Below are 26598 nucleotides of genomic sequence, written 5' to 3'. Positions count from 1 at the left end.
TAACTGAGTCCAGTATCCACGACTTTAAAATATATCTTCTGACTTTTTCCTCTATAGTGCTTAAGGTTGATATAGCTTTTATTTTTACAGAGTGCAAATTTGAGTTGCTCCCAGGTTGAGAAATATTTTCCATGAAGGGCTATGGAAACTAAAAGAAAAATGATGTTGACTTTGGTATTTAGGTACTTATACACGAGAAAAAGCTTTTAGGAGATTATTCCTTAAAAAAGTGCCAGCTTTCCAGGATTTCTTAGTAATCATACTCTAGCCTACAATTTTCAAAAAAAAAAAAAAATGCATCTAGCTTTTTGGACTGAAAGCCAACTCGAGCGTGGTTTTGGAACATCCCTGTTGAAGGAGCTTTGCCACTAGGATTGCTGTAAATGAGGCAGCATTTGCCAAGCTACTCAAGTAACACCCCAGCTGCACAAGTGTTCCTGTGTCTTTCAAACATTTTCACAAGGAAACAACCCTTTTATTTCTTTGGTTAAAAAAAAAAAGTTCTTATTGCCAATCCACTCAAAGAAAGCTTTGGAGGAAAACTCCTGGTACATAAGAAGCCAATTGCTTTCTTCCTTGTCTCCCTGAGTTCACTGCAATTTGGACTCTACCACCACCATCCACCCCAGAGTCATCATTGGCCTCCATGTTGCAAATCCAGTGGCCTTTTGAGTCCTTGTGTTAGTTTTCTCTCAGTAGCATTTGATAGAGATGATATTCTGCTTTTTTAAAATTTATTTATTTATTTGGCTGCTCTGGGTCTTAGTTGCAGCACATGGGATCTTCATTGCGCCATGTGGGCTCTTAGTTGAGGCATGCGGGATCTAGTTCCCTGACCAAGGATCGAACCCAGGCCCCCTGCATTGGGAGCATGGAGTCTTAGCCACTGGACCACCAGGGAAGTCCCGAGATGATACTCTGCTTAAAGACGTTTTCTTTTCTTGGTTTCTGGGTTGACTTCTCGTCTGGGTTTCCTCCCATCTTCCCAGCTGCCCCTCCCCAGGCTCCATCTCCCTGACCTCTACAAGGCTCAGAACTTGTACTTTCCTCTTTCCTCTCCAAGCCCTGGGTGATCTTATGGCTTTAACTATCATCTAGATTTATTTTCCAGGTTTGTATCTCTAATCCAGACTTCTCTCTCTAGACCCAAGTGTCCAACTAACTTCTTGACATTCCCTCTTGACTCCCATTCTGAAAATAGGTAATAGGCCCCTGATATTTCCTGATGTTTGACCTCACTCTCAACACAATCCCTTTCAGGTAAGGGACCCTATTCCTCCAGTTGCTCAGGCCATATGCCATGGCATCATCCTTGACTCCCCTCTTTCTTTTTTCTCAATCCTTGGGCCATCCTATTGAAAGGGTCATCTCAACCCCCATCCTGGTATTTTATATTCATTTTTATTCCTTAGCATTTAGGAGCATCTAATATATTACATATTTACTTTTCATCTTGTTGCCGGTCTCCCTCCAGTCAAATTATTCTGTCAAAGCAGAGATTTTTGTTTTGTTCACTACTCTATCCCTAGACTAGGGACAGTACCTGACGAACAGTAGTTGCCAAATAAATGTTTTTCTGAAAAAAAAAATGAGTGAATGAACAATAAATTACATTGAAGATAGGCTTTACTAAATTTAAGTGTGATTAACACAGTTAATAAATATGATAACTAAATCTCAGTGAAGTAGCAAAATTGTCTCTTTTAACCCCAGATACTGCAGTGGGAGAAAGAGATTGTTAAAGTTGGGAGGGATGCAGAAAACCGTCATCACAAACATATTCGTAAACAAATACTTCATTTATGAAATTCTAGATAATATTCCACCCAGGAATAATTCTATCTTTGCACAAACCAGAGAGTTCTATAAAATTTCTTTTACACATTTTATTTTGTCACCATCTTTTTACAACAGGTATTTTTTTTCAGAGGGCATTAATATTAGAGAAGATTAGTTTTTCTGGCACTTCAAGGATATGTGGAACAGCAGGTAGGAGGAGAAAGTGCTGAAATGACAGAAATTCAGTAGACGAAATCAATAAAATTTAAAGACAACTTTGAAATGAAAGGTGGATTGAGTACCATCTGCAACTAATATATCCACCCTTATTAAGAAATTTGGCCAAGTCACAAAACCACCGGGAAAACTAACAGGGGAAGCAAAACAAGAAGAAAGACTTTCTTAAGGCTGCGGATTTATTTAGTGGCTGGTCATTCCTTATGGCTTAATTCCCATGTATTTTTTCTTTAGTATTCTCCTTAATATGCTTCATCATAGTGTTCCAGTAGCCTCAACTTTCTTGTCATATATGAGGCTCAGCTCAAAAGAGCATGTAAGGTATTGTTAAAGGGAGGCTCTTGAACTGGGTATGCAGTTACTACCCTACACGCATTGGGGAAAGAAAGGAAAAAGCACTTTATTACAGAATGGCAACCAAATAAGACCCATGGCAAAATGCTAATCTTAATTTATAGCTAGATAAGTACCAGAGCTAGTGGCTGGAGCCATATATGTTCAATCTCATCTAATGCTTACCCTAGGACATCATAGGCAATTGGCATGGTGAGAATATGAAGGTAAAGATGTTGGCAGTGAGTCTGAAGACTAATGAGTAGCTTTAGTTAGCACTAAGAATTTATTTTTCAAAGCAAGCGAGATTCGGTTTGGAAAGGAAGGTGGGTTTACCATGGCAACAGGCACTGTCTACAGCTCATGTTTTCCCGATGCCCTGGAGATTATTTGAGTCTTCCTTCTACTTATATTTCCACAGTTTCCTACATTGTAAGATTTCTTTCCAGGACCACCGTTCTTGAATAAGAGCACGGCAAATTGTTCCTGGGTTTCGGCAGTTGAGAAAGAGAAGCTACCAAAACAAATCTTAAGGGAGAGGGCGTTGTACCTGTGAAGGCAGGAGATTAATTGCTGATCTGTGATTCTTTGTTACCATCCTCAACTCCACCAATGCTATCTAGATAAAACGATTTGGTCCAATGACGTGTATGCATTTGACCATTGTTTGCATGAGAAAGAATATCTTAGGACGAAATAACTCAATTTTTGGAATAGTTCTTTAGAAGACCCATGACTTTTTTCTTATCAGTAAAATAATAAGACACGCCTACTTCTTCCAATGTCTTCATAAATTTACCAACCATGAGGCATAACGGGCATAACTTCTTCCCATGTTTCTACCCTCTCTTTATCTTTATCTCAGCCTATCAGTTCTGATAGGCTTACTGGGGGGTACTCCTCCTCCCTTCCCCCAGAAAAGCTTCACTTCATTCAACAGGTTCTTTGAAAGAATTTGCTTCATGGAGGTTATCAGCAGTAGAAAGTCTACTCCTTAAACCAGACTTCTTTTCCTTCTCTTTCTTTTTTCTCCTACCACCATCCCAGCCCTGCCATATTGCCTTGTGTGGTACTCTGCACACACAGAAGGCACTTAACATATGCATCTCATTGAGTATTTAGTAGCATGCATGAGGTATGTCGTTGCTATTATTGCTGCCAATAGAGGGGAAAAAAAATGAGAGGGTGTTTTACAGTAACGTGGTGGCATCACAAAGTTCACAGATAGATTTTCCTGTTGAAATGTTTTTAAATTAATGTGTGACACTTCACTGGGTATCATTTTGAACACAGCCATAACTTCTGAAGAAAATAAATCACCGAATCAGACAATGTTTATTAGCCAATGTGCTGTTATTTCCTAAAGCACTGCTTCCATTCGTGATAAAATTGGCAGCCAGGGGAGATAAAGAGAGTATTTGGAAGCATTTCATCCCTGGGTCCCAGATGAATTGCAGAAATACAGTGTGTATTACATGAGAAATGCTGTTCTTTAATTTCACTGTGATGTTTTAGAAAAGTACTGTTTTTAAAATATTAATTATCTTTTCTCCAACTGTTTAATTAAAACGTTTCATGATTAGGATAGTAAGAGGGAAAGGAGCATTCGTCCATTTATTCTTCTCCTTCCTTTCAACAACTAGCTCCTGATGTCTGCAAAGTATTAATTTGTTTCTCATCTTTTTTCTTGTCCATGTTCTATAATAATTATGCAACTGGTCACGCTGCCTTCTCCCCCATGATGGGCAGCATATCTAAGTTTTATGATAGCTTTTCTGTAGCACTTGGGGAAAGATAAAAGAGCCTGTCCCATGGCAGGCGATCGAGGGCTAATGCATCACAGCGTAGCTATGAAGCAGGTCGGAAGGATGCTGTCCTGTCGGGATCTGCAGGTTCTCTATAAGGCAGCCCTCCTCACATTGCTTCCACTTTCCACCTGAACTTGCTCAAGACCCTGTGGGGTTTTGGCTTTGCCGTGCATGTTGGATTTGGGAGCTCAAACAGTATGTGTCTCAGAAGCAACAGAAGGGAGCAAATAAGAGGTTTGTCTGGTGGCCTGTGCCTTTCCAGTTCACTCCTTTCCTCCTACTAGAAGCCAACAGGTCACTTCATCACAGCCCTCGGCAGCCCCCCAGACCCATCCCTGAGCATCTTGCAAACATCCGATTTTCTGGTCCATTATTCCCCTTCTCCCTTTTTCCTCCCCACTTCATAAAACTGCCGCGATCAGCAAAGACGAAGAACAAATGCTCAGTGATACAGGAGATGATCTGTGATTTGGGGCCAGAGCACGAGAAGGGTATCTGGTGAGTCTGGGGTTATCACAGGGAAGGGTCCTACAGCAGACCGCTTTCTCTTCCAGTGACCATTCAAAGTGAGATCATTCAGTCCCCTTGAGAAGAGAAATGTAAATGCAAAACATAAGTATTTACAAATAAAATGCATTCATCTTCATCGAGAAAATAGACATTGCTGCAACATGTATCTCACATTTCTAAAAGGTGATGTGAACTTTGTGCTTTCTAAGAGAAAGGGTGATGACTTCCCTGGAAAACTTGACCCGTCACCTCCTTTTCCCTGCACCCTTAGCCTCCCAGATAAGTTTTGCTCTTGAGACACTTTCAGTACTTTACGGATTTCATTTCAAATTCAGAGCTCTCTTTTTCTTAAAACAATTTGTCGTTAAGTATCGTTTGATGCATCTTTTGTCAGAAACACGCTACAGAGTAAGGTGATCTCCTCGTGTTGGGTCTTCCAGGTATACAGGGGGATGAATTACCTGGCCGCCAGTCTGCATGGGCTGTGTCGGATGCTGGTGGCACCCGGGTAGCGCAGTGAACGCCCCATAATGCCCCCAGACTGAGGTTTCTTCCTTTATTCATTATTCAGAGCTTCCTGCAATAAGCACTTCCGCCGTCTTTTAACCTCATCCAAATGTAACCTCGCAGTCACGATTCCACATAACGTGGACAAAGTGTGCTGTATCACAAGAAGTTGGCCTCTGGGGAAGTTGTTATTGTCGGGATTGAGCTGAAGCTAAGATGGCTTAGAAGAAAAATTGGTGAATAACAACATTTCCCTACTTTCATTTGCCTCACAGCTGGGAGGAATCAGCTCCTCTACAAGCCCAGGCTGCTGCTGGCCAGCTGGCAGGGAGCATCGCAGAGCAAGAGTGCCAGACCCTTAACAGCTGTATTACTGCTTATCCATCTGTAGCACAAACCATATGCCAAACCCCAAAGCAAGTGGGGAGGGGATCCCTTTAGAAAGAGATTTTCAAAGCCACGCAGAAAAAGCATTTTCTCCTATAGCGTGCAGGCTTTGATCTCATATTCTCATGCTCCTTTATCCCTTCTTTACCCAAGCTGGACACCCTACATCCTTTACAACTGATGCAAAATAGTAACGGGGCATTTTGCTTGGTCAACTTCAGGAAGTCATTTTGCAGGTAACTTGTAAAGAAACCTAACACCTGTTTGCATTTTTTTTCAAAGAATCATATAATCATTTAATTTGGAAAAACCTCTCATGATCTTTAAAACTCTTTATCGTAATGTTTCACCGTAACACCCCCTTTGGAACTGTCTTTGAAAAGCACAGAATAAGTACCTTTAGGAAATATTCCAAGATTTTCTTCATCATAGTAACTTTAGAAGTTTATAATCGACAGTTAAGGAACACCAGATCCCAGTAAGACCCTCTAGTCCCTTTCTTCCCTTCCAAGGTCATGGGGGATCGTGAGAATTGAACTTGTGAGACAGTCTGATCAGATATTTCATTTTATAAAAGATGCCCATTTAAGTAAATGTGAATTCTAGAATGAAGACTGTTTAGAGTAAGTCAGTCACTTACAGAAATTATTTCCTACTGGAAATGAGAAGAAAATGTTTTGTGAACATCTCAAAATACAGACGGCAAGGGGCCAGTGACCGCGAGAATACGGAAGTGCCCCCACGGTCACTGAGAGATGGCAGAGCCACCCTCTGACTCAGAACCCAGCTGCCTTTGGAGCTGGTGTAGGGTCTCCTGTGGACACCCTTGCCATCCTGAGCACTCATGGCAGTCCTTGTGGAGGCGATGGGAAGAGCTAAACTTTCATCGCATTTTCCCCCCTTTATCTGCTTTCCACTTTGATTTCTGAGTTTTCCCCCATTACTATTAAGAGCAATATTTCACATCTGCTTTCTGCTTTACTGTTTAAAAAGTGTCTATTCATAAAATAGTTCATTTAAAGAGACGTCCAGTGCAGAAAACTGTGATGTTCTTTGGAGAGTGACGCACGCTGGATGAAAATGACCAGGTCAGCACTATTCAGTGACACATTTTTATATTATCCTAAATGTAAGCCAAGGAGCCTCATGGCAGAGTCTTTGCATGGAGCAGCATTTGAAAAAGAGTTTGGCTGTCAAGCCACAAATAAAAAAGAATTCTAATGTTTACATTCATTTTCCAAATAACATTGAAGGAAATCCATTGCTACTTTTCAGCAACACTTCTTAAGAACTCTCTTTCTCCAGTGTCCAATTGTTTACTCTTTCTCAATTCTCCAGATTCTGAGTCACAAAGAATCTAGGTTGGCAGAATCTTTGGCTGACATCATAGGTGTTATGTGTGTGTATAGTGTATACAACAGGTGTTTATACATATACATATATAGAATACACATACCGATATAGTATTACTCATAGACATGTGTGTATACACATACAAACGTACATATCCACTGCATACACACATATAATACTCACGAATATAGAATAATACATGCATACACACACATGCAAACATATGCACGTGTGCTTCACTTTAAAGACATAGATGCATATTAAAAAGACTAGAAGTAATCTTAGCAACACATACCTGTTATTTATCTTAGGATTGGTGGAATTGTAGATAATTTATTTAATTTCCATTTTCATTTGTTCTCCAAAAAGTCTGGAATGTATATGCTAAAACATGCCCCCAATAGCATGATAGCATATGGCAATAATCTTTGTCCTCGTCAGGAGTGGCCAGAGTTTAGAGAGTCTAGAGGAATAGCTCAACATGCTCAGTCTAGTCAATAGGGCCCCAGTGAAGGAGGGGCTCCACCCACATGTCTGGAAGAGGTTTATGGGGTATACAGAGTGGTGTGAAAAATGAAAAATATGCAACAAGGCTGTCTTGCTAACCTGCTGGGGATGCCACAAAAAAGTACCATGGATAGGGCAGCTTAAACCATGGAAATTGACTTCTTGCAGTCTGGGGACCGGAAGTACAAGATCAAGGCAGGGTTCTGGTGAGGGCTCTCTTCCTGGCTTATAGATGGCTGCCTTCTTGCCGCGTCCTCATGATAGTGGAGACAGAGAGAGAGCAAGGGAGACAGAGAGGGAGGGAGGTCTCTGGTGCCTCTTCTAACGAGGATGCTAATCCCATCCTGTGGGCTCTGCCCTCTGACCTCACCTAAGCTTGATTACTTCCCTGAGACCGCATCATGTTGGGGGTTAGGACTTCAATATATGAATTTGATGGGGCAGGGCAGGGGGGGACAAACATTCAGTCCATAGCAATGGCCATCCATCGCTCTACTTCAGTAAGTATTCCAGGCTTCTGAAATAGCTCAGAGGGAGGTTTTCAGGGACACACGGCTTTGTTTCAGTCCCCTGACACTGAGGTGGCTGCATGGCAATGGCCACATGATCCATGAAGAGGTAGCACAAATGCACTTTTGGAGTCCCCTGGGATGAAAGGTAACATTATCCTAGAAATGGCCAAAAAAAACCTTTCAACACAACATGCTATTTTCAATTCAGTGCAGATGACAGGAAAAAGGCATGCACAGAAATTAAAAGAAAAACAAATTCAAAACAGATGTTAGGAAATACCTTGCTCCCCAGAGGAGGAAAAAAAAAGTAGATGAGAAGAATGTTTACACAAGGTAGTTTACTGAGCTAAGAAACTGGGATCATCATTTAAAAATAGAGACTGGGTGCTGGGCTGCAGGAGAAGTAGGTAGATGCTAAACTTGGGGTGAGAAACGTGACCTTCCATAGATGAAATCAAACCTGGTGCGAGCTGGCGGGTGGACCGTACCCTGCTGCCCCATGGCCTTTGTCTCTCCTTGGGTGTTTGAAAGGTGTGTTCAAGTTGTGTTTATGAGACAGGAAATACATGTTTTAGCAGGAAATAAATCAGTCCCTGCACACACAGATGGCTGTGTATTTCAATAAGTTGGGAGCCAGTGGTGCCCCTTTCACCTGTGTTTCTACTTTTGATTCCGTCACATTGACAGAACTTTCCAGACCAAGGCCTCATAGCCGGTTTTCTGAATGACTCCAGGTCACATTTACGGACCAAAATTTCCTGAGTGATTATCAGTGGATAAAGTCCGCACTCAGCTGCGTGTTTAACACTCTCTCATTTCAAGGGTCAGCATCATAGGGGCCGAGAAGCTGAGGGGAAGTTTGGGGCCACGAAAATTTCAGTTTATTTTAGAAATGCGAGTCCAAGGAAAAGCCAAACAATTTTAAGCTCCTTGGACACATCATCGTGGGTTGCTATGCACCACTGAGTCACTCCTCAAACTGGCGCACGCAAGAAATTAGACCACCATAAATAAGAATGAAATAAGGCCATATGTGGCGACATGGATGGACCTAGAGATGATCAGACTAAGTGAAGTAAGTCGGACAGAGAAAGACATATATCATATGATAGCACTTATATGTGGAATCTAAAATATGACACCAATGAACTTATCTACGAAACAGAAACAGACTCCCAGACATAGAGAACAGACTTGTGGTTGCCAAGGGGGAGGAGCATGAGGGAGGGATGGAGTGGGAGTTTGGGATTAGCAGATGCAAACTGGTATATATAAGACGGATAAACAACAAGGTCCTACTATATCGTACAGGGAGCTATATTCAGTATCCTGTAATAAACCATAATGACAAAGAATATATACATGTATAACTGGATCACTTTGCTGTACACCAGAAACTAACACAACACTGTAAATCAACTGTAATTCAATAAAAAATAAATATAAAAAAAAGAAAGAAATTAGGCTGCCGAGTAATGATGTTTAAATAGAGGAAAATTTAGAAAGGCAAGATTTGGATAAATTTCGGTATGAAGCTAAAAGAGAAAACGAACCAGAAAATGTAGTCCCTGATGTCCAGACGTTCACAGTGTAGAGGAAAGTCGGTGAAGGCCTCAAAGGATAGAATGGTGAGTCCTGACAAAATGTCATGCAAAATGCTGTCTCCTTCACTGACCCGTTCCCAGTGCCTAGCAGGAAGCTCGCCATGTCATATGAGCTTGGTAACTCATGTTAAAGGAATAAATAGTCCATGCTTTGTTCAGATCACTCCCGCTTTTCCTCTGTTTTTCACGCAGCACACTATTATTGGATACATCTAGCATCAGTTTACACACCTCTTCTGGAAGTGTCCTGGACAGATGCCTTTCTCCCGTGTCCCCCACCCCACAAAATGTGTTTTTCCCTCCTCTGAGCTCTCATAAACCACTGGACATGCTGTTATTATAGCAATTATAATATTCTATTGTGATGAAGTGTCTACTTGTCTATTTCCCTCAGAAAAGGCTACCCCTCCTTGAGTCAGGAGAATGTGTGACTGCACTGCTTATCTTTAAACCCTGGCACATTTTCTAGCATAGAGTTCGTGCCCAATAAAAGTTTATTAAACTGAAGTGACCTGAGAAATTGTCTTAGTTTGGGTTCATCCTCCCAAAAGAGCTCGACATGAGGTCTCGGGTGCAGGTGGTCTATTTGGAGGATGATTCCAGGCGTGCAGGCATGGGGAGTGAGACAGGGAAGGAAAAAAGCCAAAGGAAAAAATAATGCGCCAATAAAGGGTGCGTCCGCTGTGAGCAACTGGGGCTCAGGCCCTCTTGGGACCCCCTGGGAAATCGCACTGCATGCAGCACAGAGCTCTGCTCCGAAGGGAGAGATGCCGGCACATTTATCTACCCATCCCTCCAACCGCTAGTAATGGTTGCCCTGGAGACAGCAGCCCACCGCTCCTTGGCTGCCCTGGCTGTCCAGATTGTGTGGCTCTCGCTGACAGTAGCCTCTCTTCAGAGGGCCATCGCTTAAGAAAATGCAGAACTATAAGGAGATTTACAACTGTGATGCATGCACGATAGAGATAGAAGGGAACCAGACATCTTTCCTGCTGCCTCAAAGAATACACGCTGGCATGTTTTTACATTTTCTCAGGCTTGTTTTAAAATTGAAGTATAGTTGTTGTACAGTATTATATAAGTTACAATTTAGTGATTCACAATTTTTAAAAGTCATACTCCATTTATAGTTATTATAAAATATTGGCTATATTCCCCATGTTGTACAATATGTCCTTGTAGCTTGTTTTATACCTAATAGTTTGTGCCTCTTAATCCCCACCCCAGTATTGTCTCCCTCTTCCCTCTCCTCTCTGGCAACCATTAGTTTGTTTTCTATATCTGTGTATCTGCTTCTTTTCTTGTTATATTCACTAGTATGTCGTGTTTTTAGATTCCACATATAAGTGATATCACACAGTATTTATCTGTCTCTGTCTATTTCACTTAGTTGTAATACCCTCCAAGCCCATCCATGTTGCTACAAATGGCATGATTTTGTTCTTTTTTATGGCTCAGTAGTATTCCATTGTATATATGTACCACATCTTCTTTATCCATTCATCTGTTGATGGACACTTATGTTACTTCCATATCTTGGCAACTGTAAATAGTGCTATGATGAGCATTGGGGTGCAGGTATCTTTCCGAATTAGTGTTCTTTTTCTTTCAGATATATGCCCAGGAGCAGAATTGCCGGTCATGTGGTAGTTCTAGTTTTAGTTTTTTGTGGAACCTCCACACTGTTCTCCACCATTGCTGCGCTAAGTTACATTCCCACCTACAGTGCAGGAGGGCTCCCTTTTCTCCACAGGCTTTTACTACTTCTCACACTCAGAGCCATGAACTTTTAGGGCATCATGCTAAGTTGTAGAAGCTATATAAAAATCTGTGTCTGATATCTTTGAAAACCCTTAGATATTTATTTAGTAATCCTAATCATGTCCTCTCTTGGGCCAGAGAGTTCATTTTACAGGTAGGAAACATCTGATACAGAAATGAAAGGATTCTCAATTAGTGATGGTGAGAGAAACGAATTTCCTGACTTTTAACTTCGACACACCTCCTCAATGCAGCAACATATTGAGTCAAGCAATCACATCCTTTCATATAAGACACAGTGAAGGAACTTGCTGAAAAAGACCAATGAGAAGTATCACAATAATGGAGCCATCTAAAAAACTGATGGCACCCCTTTGCAGCAGACTTTTATCAGGTTAGTTTATTTGTAGAAAATTTTTTTGCCCTCATTATTATGTTTGACTTTGGAGTGAGAGGAAACTTGATATTTTACTTGGTAGAGAATTAACCTGATTTAAAATTTAAAGGTTGAGATGACATAAAAGAGCATGGGTGATAGTTACAAAAGAGAGGATTTCAAAGATTTGGGAAGCTGTCTAATTGGAGATATAATGCTATATTTTAAAAATAAAAGAGCTTTGTGTTTTCTGTAAGAAATATTACGACTAGTGCCTGTTGGCCATCTTCAGGTTGAAACTGAAACAAGTAAAAGGTTACATTTTGAGTAAGGACACATCGTATTCTGGGGAAGAAAACCGTATAATAGGGACTCATTGATGCTATGACATTAAGTCACTTTGGGATCACAAGTGAATCAAATCTAATATTTGAGAAATAAGTGAATAAGAAGACCCTATTTATAAATAGGTTGCCTCAAGAAATAAGGAATGCAAGTGCGAGGAGGTGATTCTGGAAATTTGTCTTTGAAGGTATCTTCACAAGTCAACTGAGTCAGCACAGCTTTATTGGTGGGAAACTTCAATCCTGTCTAATCACACTCTCCGCGGTGACCTTCTCATGGATAAACCTAAGCTGTACAAATAATGATATAGTAGGTAACAAAGATTAAAGCTATTTAGGAAAGATAAATTCCATGGTATCAGGGCAGAATCGTCAATAATTTATTTGGTCTAAAACACATTCTGCATATCTGCAGAAGCCAAGTAAGGTAAACCAAGGCGGGGCGGGTGGGTTGATAGCTCTCTTGTTCTTAAGGGCGTAAGATCTTGGGAAGACGTTTGTGAAGGAGTACTGAGTTATTCAGACACATGTGCAATGTAAATACAAGACACAGGTCCGGTTTATCCTCCACTGTAGGCTGGGAACACCCATCCCCCCACCCTTCCAGTCCTGGTCTTAAATAGGCCAGAGAGAAAAAATAAATTATCATTTTTAAGGAATCACAGCCTCTCAGGATTAGAAGTGGCATCAATATTCAAGTTTAATTGCTCATATGAAACTTAAGGCTTTTCTATACTATCCTTATCAATGGTCTTTAGGTATGTGCTTGAGTTTTAGCATCATTGAAGCATCTCAAACCTCCTCGGTTTATTCTGTAGTGAGATGTGTGATTTCCCTGTTAGCTTACAATTCCTTAAGTATTTCCCAGTACATACCTAGATGTTCTTACAATGTAGTCTCAGGACATTCCAAAAATGATCTTAAAGTACAGAACATTAAATTCATCATTTAATAAATTATGCAACTCTCAATGCAGCTGAAGATCCAATTGGCTTTGGTTTGGCAGTTAGTCACACTACACTGTTGATTTATGAAAAGCTTAATCCACCTAGGACCTCACAAGGCTCTTTTATGCCTGCTACCACCAGGGCATAAATTCTCAGTTGCCATCTTGCAGAAGAAGATTTGAAAATTGAAGGCGGCCTAATAATTTTGAAGCCAGTGGGTAACTTCATCAGATTCTAGGTAGACTGCCTGTACCTCTTTCTGACCTCACTGCCCTGGGACACCAAGATCGTATGGCAGGAACGTGATGGGGGCTGCATCCCTTCCCTGCTATGGCTGCCTTTAAAGTTCCCGCACCTGCATGTATGTAGAGCAGTGGTTTTCAAGTGGGGGCAGTTTTGCACACCACCCCCCAGGATACATTGGGCAATGTCTGAAGACATTTTTAGTTTCCACAACTAGGAGAGTGAGCTGACATCAGGAAGATAGAGGCCAGAGATGCTGCTAACATCCTACAGGGCACAGATCAGCCCCCAACGACACAGAATCACACCGCCCCAGATGTCAGTAGTGCCAAGTGGAGAACCCCTGATGCTGACCGTTATCATTACTAACAATATCAATTAAGTGCCCTCCTGTGTGCGTTGCTGTACGTGAGAGTTGGGTTGAGTTCTTGTCCTCGAGGTATTAGGCTCTAAAACAACCAATCCCGATCAGTGGAGTGTAGAATGTATTGAGAAAAAACACAGTAATAAATACAAACATGTTTATCACTGTATTTCCAGACACATTTAAAAAGAAGAGCTGTGACAATTTCTTCTGGGAGAGTAGATGTCAGAAGTTCATTAGATTAGATTCACAGTTAAACCCATACAAGTAGGAAAATGTGAGCCCAAATGTGAATCTTGAGTGCTGGTTTCTATAATGTGGACTATGTATTAGGACCTATGTCATTCAAGTTGATACAAGCTGTAATCCTTTTAGTTAGGTCACATTAATTGCAATTCCAGGGAGGTAAAGATTTGTGTAAGGCTCTACTGCATCATCTTTTTTAATATATATTTTGCAATCTCAAATTTTAGATTGTGTGACTTCCACCTTAGGTAGCCCCTATAGAAACGTATGCTTTCTGTGAAAATATTAGTTAATTATTCAATGCAGTAATAGATTGTCCTGATCGATTAGTAAATAACTTGATGTACTCTACCTTTTCCAAGTGATACCTATCTTTATTGCAATGTTTCTCCCCTCAAATTTAAAATTTTGAGATAAACGCTCAGATTCATTCATTAGTCTCTGACCTGACCACCCTGCAGGTCTCCGTAACAATACATGTCACGATTTTCATCCTTAGCATTTGCTACATTATATTAAAGTGAGTGGGTCTAGGACATTGTGCTGTTCATCCTGCATCCTCCACCTCTCATAGTCTACTTGAGTAAATATTAGTTAAGTTAAAAATACTAACACTCCATATTTATAGGTTCCTGTGCAAATGGGGAATATTGAGCCAAGTTGAGTCCAAGGCCAGGAAGTTCCTTTAGTCAGAACAATTACTTGCCCATTCATTACATCACAGTCGCTAACATTTATTAAGCATGTACTATGTGCTAGGTGCTATTGCAAGTTCATTCCAGGTGAGAGTTCACTCAATTCTCATGACAGCCAAGGAGGTGGGTATCATGATGATCCCCATTTTAGAGTTCGGGCACATAATATATAAGTTGCTCATCTGCTAGGTGGTAGGCACTGAACCCAGCACTAAGAATATGCAGATTAAACAGTACAATCTTTGTCCTGCCCTTAAGGCATTTATAGTCTACAAATAGGCAAATAGGGAACACAGTACACTGTGGTAATAAACATCAATAGAGGCTGTAAAGGATGCCATAGGGAGGCTTAACCAATTCAGACTTTGGAGTTCATTGACAACTTGCTGCTAATCTGAGGCCCGAGGATAAGGAAGATCTCCTGAGAAGGGGCAATGCAGCACAGGGAGTGACTTGGAGAGTCTCAGGTACATAAAGAGGTCAGCCGGCTACACAGTGTCGGGGAAGGTGATGGGGAGGGAAGTTGGAGAGGTGGCAGGAGCCGTGCATTATTGCCTTATTAGACATGTTTAGTTTGCACTTGACTCTAAGAGCAATGAAGGGCCATTGTAAGGTTTTGTTGTTGTCATTTCCTACTGTAAGATTGTAATCAGAAGAATGACATGATCATTCTTCAGTGCATTAAAGAAGGATTACACTGCAATATGGAGAATGTATTAGAAGCAAACAATGCTAGAACCAGAGAGAGCAATTGGAATCCTGCAGGGTACTGGGTAAGAGGTAATAGTGAACAGCAGGGCATTGACTGTGGGCATGAGGAGAAGAGACAAGCTCAAAAAAATATTTAGATAGTATCACTGACAGGAATTTTGATGTGGGAAGCAAGGGAGGTGAGGGAAGCAAAAGAATTCTCGCTTGAGCATCTTGGTAGATGGTAATGCCTGCCACCAAAATTTGGGATCAAGAGAAAGTGGGTTTGGTGGGAGTAGGATGAACTTATTTAGGGACATTGGATTTAGACCTTACTGGGAGATATTCAAGTGGTGATCTTCACTAGTTAGAGGGATATATTCATCTAAATCTCAGGATAAAGATCTTGGCAAAGAATATGAATTTATGAATCAGAATGCATCATTGGTAATTAAAGCTGGGGATGATGGAGCAGAAAGGTGTATAAGGTTAAAAGAGCAGAGGAGCTGGTACAGGTAAAAAAAAAAAAAAAGGTCACAAAATAGCCTGAGAAAGAGTAATCAATCAGAGAGTCAGGAAGAAAATCAGGTTTAAGGTGTCCCTTAGAAAGCCCAAGTAACTGAGATGTCCATTGATTGGGAATTCGGTAAAATGCTGATGTCAGTTGGCAGAGAACAAAGAGACAGTTAACGTAGGCACTGCTTCAGGGAATTTGGAGTTGAAGTAGTTAGGAGAACCAGTGAGGGGAGAATGGTTTCAATGGTGGAAAAGACAACCGTGGTCCAATATGGACATGAAAGTGTCTGTAGTGGTGGAGATGCAGAACATTTAATAAAATAAGAGAGAAGACAGGAAGGGATGGCATCCGGATCACAGGTGGACACATAAAGGGTGAGCTTTGATTCAGAGGAAGGCTTCACTTCTATGGTAACAGGCATGAAAGATTAAACATGGCTTCCGATGCCAGTAAGTTTATAGGCTTGGTCTTTTCGCCATGCGTGGGATCTTAGTTCCCTAACCAGGGACCAAACCCGTGCCCCCTGCATTGGGAGCGCAGTCTTAACCACTGGGTGGCCGGGGAAGTCCCTAGGCTTGGTCTTTGGATGTTAAAGATGTTTTCCACCTCTTCCTTAATATTTTTTCATTTTCCTTCTCAGAGACGGTCAAGTTGTCTGCTGAGAGTCCAAACTAATTACAGTGAAAAATAGATTCGAGTAATGGGGGGAAATGGAAGACACAGCATTTGGCCTTGAAAAGCTTTCTGTTTCTATCCAAATGTAGGAAACAGCTAAAAGGGTATTTGATGAAGTCAAATAAGACTATGTTTTAAAGAATCAATCAACTTGATAGTCATAACCTAGACTGGTTTGAGATGATGAGGATGCAGAGATGTGAGTGAATTCAAGAGACATTTTGGAGGTAGAATTCATCGTACTTGGTAACTGACTAGAAAGGGGTGTAGTGAAAATAGGGGAAGTTGGAGTTGATTCCTCTGGGTCTGAGTTGAGCGACTGCATAGCCGGAAGAGCCAGTCACTAGGTATTGAGGAGAGGATCAGGACTCGGATTTGGACATTTCCAGCATGAGAAACCTGTGTGACTTTTAAAAGTTCCAATTGTATGGTTCAGTCTAACCCAGAGGAGAGGTCTGGGTGGAAAGTAGGTCAGGGAGTTTGTATGAGGAGTCATGGGATTAAACCAGAACATCCCTTTAAGATACGCAAATTGAAGAAGTGAAGCCAGCATAGGAGACAGACAGACAGATAGATGGAAATCCATGCAGGAGGGGGTGGGAACATGGAGACAAACAGGACAGGGGCCATGTCGTACGTGACAGAGCAGCCATCAAGACTGAACTGCAGGGTGTCCATGGGAGTAGCTTGCGTGACTCTCTGCATCATGGTTACAGCAGGCTCTGAGCTAAGAATAGACTGAACTTGAGTCCCCCATAGAGAGACGGGGCTTCTGTGCAGGGTCGCATTGAAGCTGGGACCCAACCAGCCTCTCCGCGGCCACTTCAAGCTGTGCGAGTGGATGGCGGGATCCGAATGCCGACACTGAAGGAAAATGGACCCCGACCACGCCAGCTACATTTCCTTGACTAAGATCTGTCCCAGAGGCGTGCTAATCGCTGTATAGCTCATGAGATCGAGCTTCTGGTTCTCTCTCTGACATGGGACCTGTTCAAGGCCCTGGATGGGTCCTAGCAATGTGGTATTCGTCATTTTGTATTCTTTTTGTTAAATGGGGTATAAAAGATTGTTAACCTTCAATCTCTACAAAGCCTGGGTCAGCCCCTGATCTTTACCATTACTCATGTGAAAAGAGATTGATGGAGGGCAGGGAGGGATAAATTGGGAGTTTGCGATTAACATATATACACTACTATATACGTATAAAATAGATAAACAACAAGGACCTAATGTATAGCTCAGGGAACTATACTCAGTATTTTGTAATAACCTATAAAGGTAAAGAATCTGAAAAAAATAGATATATATGTGTGTATAACTGAATCACTTTGCTGTACACCTGGAACTAACACAACATTGTAAATTAACCACACTTCAATAAAAAAAAGAGATTGAGGGATATTTTTGTTTATATTTAAGGAAATTGCTAAGCATACCTTTGTTATGTATAATATAGTGTAAATTTAATTCTATCCAATGAATTGTTTTCTAATCTTTTAAAAAATATCAAATGGAAAAACAGCATAGGTTTTACATTTTAAGAAGAAGTACCAGATAAATCCAACTGTCCTATACTGCCACTCTCATGGAGTCAAGATTGTGAATGTAAGGGAATAACATTCATTCAATTTATCACAAACAGAGGGATGTATCTCTTTCCCTCGGCCACTCTCCTTTAGCTTAACACAAGCAATATGTTTGGATTGTGACTAGTTTAAAATGTAAACTTCTAAAAGTAAAGCTGCCCAGGTTGGCAGCAAAATATTGGTGGATAAAGACATGAGCTACTTTTTTTTTTTTTAAGAATGCACTTGGAAGTTAATCCTTAGAGTTACACATTCACAGGTCAGAACACGTGGTGAAAATGAAGATTGAATGGCAAGATTTGTTTGATAGAAACAAATTAATATGTATTCCAAGTAGCAAAACGCAGAATAAGAAGAATGTTCATTGTATGGTTTGTTTCAGGACACCACTGTAAAGATTGGTAAACTAACAACCTCTTGTTTGACATTTGCAGGAAGGATGTCGGATGGAATAGCTCTCCTTGGCCTTCTTGCCTTGGATCCGAGGCCTTATTTGGGCATATTGCTCTGCGCTATACGAGCAGATGCACCGCAAGAGTAAATAACTCCTCCTGGTGTCTGGGTCCAGATACTCTGAGGTCAGGATGCAGCCCTTTTAACCTTCACATACACAGCACAGCAAGCACTGAGCACGGTGGAGGGGGCCTTCAGGTGAGATTATAAAAGCAATTTGGAGTGCAAAGGGCCAAAGGAAAGTATCTTAGTCAACTCGGGCTGCCATAACAAAATACCATAGACTGGGAGGCTTAAACAGAGATGTTTATTTCTCACAGTCTGGAAGCTGGAAGTCTGAGATCAGGGTGCCAGCAAGATCAGGTTCTGGGGAGGGTCCTCTTCGAGGATTGCAGATGGCCAGCTTCTCACCTTGGCTTGCAGGATGAAGAGAGAGCGCTGGTCTCTGGTCCTCTTCTTATAAGGGCATGACTTCCATCATCGGGGCCCCACCCTCATGACCTCAGCTAAACCTCCTCACTTCCCAAAGGTCCCATCTCCAAATATCATCGCAATGGGCGGGTAAAGCTTCAACATATGGATCTGGGGGAATACAGATATCAGACCATAACAAGAAGCAAGTTCAAAGCAAGAAACAAACACTACTGAACTTGGGACTATCTGTCCACCTACAGGATCACTCCATTTTGATATGAAAACAATTCTATTGTTTTGATTTCTTTTTTTTTTTCTCTCTAGTTTTTTCTTTCTTTCTAATTTTATTCCTTCTCTCCTCCCTCCCTTCCTCGCTTCCTCCCTTCCTCTCTCCCTCCTTTCTTCCTTCCTTCCTTCCTTCCTTCCTTCCTTCCCTTCTGTTGCTGGCATCAACAATTTGCAATTAATGGACTAAAAGTTATTCTGTTTTTGTTTTTCCTGAGGTCAAACCTATGAAAGGCAAATGGGCTTTAAGCAGCCCTTCATCCAACTGTAACTTAATTTGTAATTTTCTATTTCTAATATAGAAAAAAGCCCTATATGCAGAAAATTGAATATGAATTAGACAATTATTTCCTATTAAAAGATGAAAGTTTAAGGAATAAAAGAATCCAGCGTGTCAAATTAGAAACGAGAGTATATAATATTTTAAATAAGTGTTGTTTAAGCTGTTTAATAGAACCTACCTGAGGGTACATGAGACATAGGTGACAATAATAGTTACTGTAGCACTAATAATTAAACTCTCCAAAATGAAAGTTTTAATTGCATCCTTTAAAAATTTGACCATCAAATATTGTAAAGATCTTTTCTATAAAACACACATGCACATTTTTCTTTATGTAAGTTTGACGCTGGCCAAATAATATGTCAGTAGTTAAATGCTTGGCCGTTTATAAAATAGAAAAAAAGCCATTTAAAATCATTTAGTGAGCATTAGCCCAGGAAGTATAACATTTTGCTCCTTACATTCCTACATATTTGGCCGATTATTTCACTTATTCTCAGTTATTAATATTGATGGAACACTTTATTGTAATATGACAGGTTATTAAATCTTAAGGCCACCCACCATAACTTATGTTGCCATAGTTTGTAATACTGGAATCAGAATCGGTATTTAAGATATTCTTTTGTGGGACAGAGAGGAATGAATAGCTTCTTTTTTTTTTTTTTTTAATTTATTTATTTATTTTTGGCTATGTTGGGTCTTCGTTTCTGTGCGAGGGCTTTCTCTAGTTGCGGCAAGTGGGGGCCACTCTTCATCGCAGTGCGTGGGCCTCTCACTGTCGCGGCCTCTCTTGTTGTGGAGCGCAGGCTCAGTAGTTGTGGCACACGGGCCTAGTTGCTCCACGGCATGTGGGATCTTCCCAGACCAGGGCGCGAACCCGTGTCCCCTGCATTAGCAGGCAGATTCTCAACCACTGCACCACCAGGGAAGCCCCAATAGCTTCTTTTTTCTCATTGAAAGGCCTCCTTCTTTCTTCTTCTGTTTAGGAGAGCTTTGGCTATACAGGAGCTTGACTGGACATTTTGTCTCTTTCAACATCTGACTAGACCCTTTGGAAACTCCTCTGATTGCTTTGGCTTTATTGCTTTTCCCTTAGCCTGGTTTGTCGAAATACTATATCTTTACATAGACACCCACCTCTGCTTCCTGTTTCAATCACTTCTATGTCATGCTAAAGAGAAAACAACCAAAATAAAATACAATAATTAACGCTGGCAGTGTTGGGTTCTTTAAAGAAGTAAAGCTCCTTAACTGTCAGCTCATGAAACAGTCTTATTTTGTAGGTTGGTGTGACTTTATACCAGTATAAAAAGCATAATTGTTAAGTATAATAAATATGGATAAATAAGGAATTGCTGACTTGAACCACCTAGGCACTAAAATGGCCAAATTCCTGACCACTCACCCCCTGAGGCTTGCTCTTCCCACAGTGTTCCAATTCCGATTATTGACAATGTCTTCTTTTCAGTTGCTTAGGGATCAAATCGAGTTATCTTTGGTGTCTCTTCTTCTCACAGCAAATCCTGTTGACTTTACCTTCAAACTATCTACAACCCAAGTCTTTTCATCACCTCTGTTCATCCCACACTGGTCCCAGCCACCGTGACACTGGCTGGACATCCTGTAGCCTCCAGGCTCTTTCCTTCTGTTCCGCCTTTGCCCCCTTAGCATCCACGCTCAATAGAAGATCCAGATGATCCTTTTCTTATCTGGGCCGATTGATCCCCTCTGCTCAATCCTGAGACTTCTCACACCAACTCAGGCAAAAGCCAGAGTCTCAAAATGGTGGCCCGATGTTTCTGACCTCACCCCCTTCCCCTCCAGCTCTTGCTCTCCTCTCCAGCTACCCTGGACCCCTCGCTGATCTTCCCAACTCAGGGCCTTGGCACTTGCTGTTCTTTCCACCTGGGAATGTTCTTCCCTCCTTTACCATTAGGGGTACTACTTCACTTCTCGCTGGTTGGCTGGTACTCAAATGTCCTGGCTGCTTTATTAAAAAACTTCAACCCTCCTATGACATGCTATGTACACATATGACATATTGATACATTGTGTATTTATTGGACGTCTATTTTCCCGTCCGCCAATGACCACCATAGATTGTGAATTCTGTGACAGCAGAGATATGACTGTGTTTTATCCAGTGATGTACTATCAGTGGGAGAACAGGGACTGGCACGTACATGGACACCCCCCCCTCCAAAATACTGGCAAAATGAATAGTTGATAACAAATATTTCTAAAATCTGTTCTTAAAAACGTCTGTAATCCTATTTTCTATTCCCTGCGGTACGGCTCCCTTTACATGACTTAAGCCCTCCTGCACCTAGAATGCCCGTCACCCATCTTTGCCTGTCCCACGGACCAGCTGCTCCTTCTCCATCTAACTCCCTAGAGGACACCTGCTTGAAATTCTTTCCCCTCTTCCAGAGACTTACTGGTGCCATGTCATGCCTTGTTTCTTGTGTGTTTCTGTGTCTTAACTTACATGTATGTTAAATTCCTTTAAAGCAAAGGACATATCTTACCCCGCCCTTGGTGCATCTTGTTACTACTATTTGCTCAATAAATGCTTGTTGAATGACTAAATGAAGATGTGAGTAAAGGGGAAAAAAATGAATGAACGAAAAATGCTGTGCTCTTTAGCAAATAGGAAGAGTGTACAAAACCTGAAAAGGATTTATTTCGAGTTATTAGAAAAATCTCAAATACATATTGACGCATTACACTGCCCATACTTTTTAATCATACCCATCTTGGGTGTTCTTTCATCTGACTGAACTTCTTTTGGATTATTTATTCAAAACTTATGTTATCAAAGCTGAGTCACATTTTAAAGATGAAACTTCTTTCTTCCCCCTACCCCAATAATGATTCTTTTTTTCCTATTGGAAGTTAACTTTTATTTATTACTTTTTATTTTATCATCTTTAATTATCTTTGGTTTAAGTAAATTAAACTTGAAGAAGTTTTCTAAACAAAGCCAAACCATTGTCACATAGTTCTTAAAGGAAATATTTTTTTTTACACACTAATTCAGGTGTTTGTTACACAGTTTATTTTTTATGTAATTTAATGAAAGAAATTTATGTAACTCATGATTGGACTACTCAGGAAAATGGAATAATATTTAAGCTTTAATAACAGGAGAGTTTTTGTTCTTCAGTAAAGATTACAACAAAAATTCCAACTAGGAAAACTCTTTCTTATAGATTTTTTTTGAAGTTATGTGTATGTGAGTTTATTGTGTGTGTGTGAGTTTGTGCATCTGTTTGTGTTTACACATAAAATATCTGTTTAAATGATATATTTATATGGAATCAGCCCATGTTAAAAAAAAAAAAAAAAGAAGCCTGATGTACTGGAAAGATTTTTCACCTAGAAATCAATAGACATTAGTTCTTAACTAGTAACATTTATGTAACTGCTACTATGTATTGAGCGTCTGTTTTGTACTCAGTGCTCTGCATCCATACCTCATTAATCCTTACAATAAATGGGTGAAACAAGTACTATTATCCTGTTTTGAAGATTAGGAAATGGAGGCACAAAGAAAATAAGTGATGACAATGATAATGATCAAGACCAAAGCCATCAGCTGATAAAGGTCCATGTGACTCTAACGCCCGTGTACTGAAGTTTGCCAACAAAACCTAGCTCTGTCACTAACCAGCTTTGGTATCTTAAGAAGGTCAATTGATGGGTACGATGTAAATAGTGCCCTTTAGAATTACCCAGTAGAGCTGCCTTGCTTCTATGAGCCTCAGTATCTTTACCTGTAAAATAGGTACAATAATAGCTGTTCTGTTATCTCACAGTTGATTTACCGTAGAATTTTCACACCATTCAATAAATAACACCAGTGTAAATCGTAGTATTATGGCTCTATTTTAAAGTTTATAAATAGGAGTTTCAGGGTTCTGAAGAGGTTCTGGGAGAGTGGAGCGCCTGCAGAGGACGTGGCAGCTCTGCACCCTCACCCCAAGCCTTGCCCTGTGCATCTCTTCCATCTGGCTGTTCCTGAGTTATATCCTTTTATAATAAACCAGTAATCTAGTAAGAACAAAAAAAAAAAGATATAAATATAGTAAGGTCAGTATTCTAATTTGAATTATTTCACATAATTTAGTCTTAGTAGCACAGATACAATTCTCCTCAGATCAAACAACCCTGTTCTGACGACGAATTCCTCTCTTTCCATTATATTACTTATGCACATTAATTTTTCCCGTCCTAGGTTGTTTGCTTCTTTGAGGGAAGGAACTACATATTTCTCCTGATGCCAAGTCTTCCTGGGATGCTCAGTTCTAAGATTCATCTAAGTAATTTATTTCCAGACCTGGGATAGTTTGCTCTCAAATGTTTCCTTGGTTTATGTTTTAAGAATTCACTTAATTCCTTTGATTTTCAGGTTGACCCCACTGCAGCCTTGTTACTTCAGAGTCTTTCAGATTTCTTGGCTAAGTGGATACAGCGTCATAAACAAATCTTTTCATTATATACTATTCCTGTTCCTGTTTTTATAAAACATGATTAAAAATTATTTTAAAATACAGGATTTAACTATTTTTATTTCAACTGACAAGGATTGCCAGTAAGATTTCACTTTTATGAAGTCAATATTTTTGAATTATTTTAAATACATCCACAATATATGGGCTTAAAAAATCTGGGAGGTGTGAGGGAAGTAACATTACATACCACCGCTTGGAAGAATTCCTGGTGAAAAGCGGATACTTTAGATCTACATGGGATGGTATTTGTTATGTAACCACCTGGTGTGGAGGGAAGAGTTCAAATTCTGAAATGTGTTCCCAGCCTTCCCCTCACCTCACCCGTGAGGAGGGGTAGGACTCAGCTTTGGGTGAATGGGAAGCCAGGTGCATTCGCAGCTGTGACCCAGCTGCATGTGTTCTCAGCCTGAACCAATGGGGAAGTGTAAGCCATCTTGACTTAATCATGCTTATACCTCGTTGGAGGAACCTCCACAGCTGCACTGACACTTGACCTTGGACCGAGTGTTTCTTAATGACTGTCACGCATGGACAGAGACGGGGTATGCGAACACAACATTGCAGTGACGACGCTAATCCTTAGCTGCTACGCAGGATGGGAGAGGATGGGCCTTGTTAAGGTCTGTGCAAAACCAGGGATGGAAAGCAGAAACCAGCCTCACATTTGTTTTCTCTCTATTTCTCCATATTTAGTTTAGAACCGACAATGGACTCTTAGCCATGTCAGTTCATGAGATTTAATAGTGTAGAGCCAATTACTGATCTTATTTTTTAAGAAACCACAGCATCTTTGCTTTGGGTACCATCCTCCCCTGAGTACCATGCAGTACCTACCTACCATGTACCTCACATGGGTGTGACAATCCTGGATCTTGTGCAGGATAAAAGCGACCTAACACCTATTTTTTAACCTAAGAGCCTCTGAGGGCTATGTTAGCTTAGCTGGGGAGTAGTTAATAAGTTATCAGGAAGAATTTACCCACATATGTTTTAATGGTCTTTTATCATGTCACCACAAACTATAAAGCAATAAAACACAATAAAGAGTCATTCTAATCTGAGTTTAAATGATTTTAGAAACAATAGAATTCACTGGCCAACTGTGTCTGAAAACTTTTGGTAAAAGCCAAAGTGTGATGCCCTTATCTTGACTTTTTTCAATTCATTTTTTTGAAGCGTAGGTGTTTTATGAATGTGTATTGAAATGTAGCTAAAGAATTCCATTGCAGTTAGAACACTTACTTCAGTGGATGCCCATATACGTAACCTGCCGTGAAGACATACTTTGCACTCTACATGGTATGCTAGGTACAGAAGTAACTCTATTGAAAAACTAATTCCTGTGGCCAATATGAACTTATAGCCTTTCCACAAAGGACAGAAAAGTAGATACTAGCAAGTCAAACAAACATAGCCATCCCAGTTAGTCAGTTGAAGGGCAAAATGTAAAGTCTGTTCTATGAGTCTGATGCATTTGCTTTGACAAAATGTGTACTGTATCAGACCAAAAAGCTAGGGAAATAGATTTCTCAACACAAATTCTATCACCAGGTAGAATTCTATAATAAGCAACACATGAATCAGATGTAGAAAAAGTTAAACCAAACATAATAATTCAAAAGTATTTTTGCTTTAGATTTGGGAAAAAAGGAAATCAACCTGAATTATTTGTGTTTTAGAAAGTATATGCTTTCAGCAAACACGTAATACACACATACACGTGCACATACACGCAAGCATACACACATAAAGACACATATACACTCAGCATACATTTACATACCAACATAAATTACTGTTAAGTTCACTCTTGGTCAGTAATAAATTGCAAACCAATTTTTCTTTCTCTTGAATTGCTTGTATTTTTGTTCTGTGGGCCCAAGCATATGCTCAGCTCACGTGAGGAACACTCAGTAGATAATTGTTAACTTCAACTTAACTGAATTGAACGAGTTCAGGACTGTGTAACAGAATCCCTGATTTAGGGAAAGCCGTTTACATTGGTAGTAGTGGACTAAACGAAGTAAACATTTTTAGTGTCAAATGCTCTCCGTTTTCCATGGTACGTTCAACACTTACATAGATGCAGGCACAGGGGACAGAATATTCTAAGGCTGTAAAAGCGTGTTGATCATTGGCTTCTAAAGTAACACCTTTAAAAAACAAAAACAAGTGACTATTTTGATTCCCTTTGTCTTGTTCTATTTTCAGCTTCTCTGACAGAGTATCAGTTTTTCTAATAAATCTCTAACACAGAAAGGAAACAATGCCTAGCCTTCTGGAAGTGGGACAAACTGTTAACTAAACAACTAAAGCAAAGTGCATCATTTTGCCAAACCTGGGGAAAAGTTAACATGAAAAGACGACAAGCTAAAACAATTCTTAGGATTTTGTTCTGTGAATTTCCAAATTTGGCCTTCATTTCCACATAAAGACCTTTGTAGAGTCTAAATTTCTCCTTCAAAGCATTCTTTCTTATTTTTTCTCATTGAGGAATAAACAAACTACAGAGAGGGCTTCTATTTTTTGCTCCTTAGGTTAAACCGGCCGAAGAAAAGGGTCTCTATTTTCCTGAAGTGTGACACCTCCTACATGGAAACGAGGACAGGACAAACTGGGGCATCTGAAGTGACCTCTTCCAGGCAGGATGTGGAAGTGTGATGGG

General features: G+C 40.4%; 1 protein-coding gene across 2 annotated transcripts in view; it reads left to right on the top strand.

The window, feature by feature from the left end:
• The window catches only part of LOC309647722 (uncharacterized protein), a 356212-nt gene that overhangs the window by 304659 nt on the left and 24955 nt on the right, over positions 1–26598 (top strand). Inside the window, exon 5 of one of the 2 annotated variants that reach the window (XM_082435301.1) lies at positions 18416–26598. This exon is cut by the window's right edge and continues 17875 nt beyond it. The gene's annotated coding sequence lies outside the window, so the exon portion shown is untranslated. Of the gene's footprint in view, positions 1–5449 lie in introns of both variants that reach the window. The other variant, XM_082435300.1, reaches the window with a different exon arrangement.

This window comes from Balaenoptera physalus (assembly GCF_965194825.1).
Source record: "Balaenoptera physalus genome assembly, chromosome: 18".
Classification (NCBI taxonomy): domain Eukaryota; kingdom Metazoa; phylum Chordata; class Mammalia; order Artiodactyla; family Balaenopteridae; genus Balaenoptera; species Balaenoptera physalus.
The sequence above is the reverse complement of the archived record's forward strand: the minus strand, read 5'-3'. Positions and strand labels throughout refer to the sequence as shown.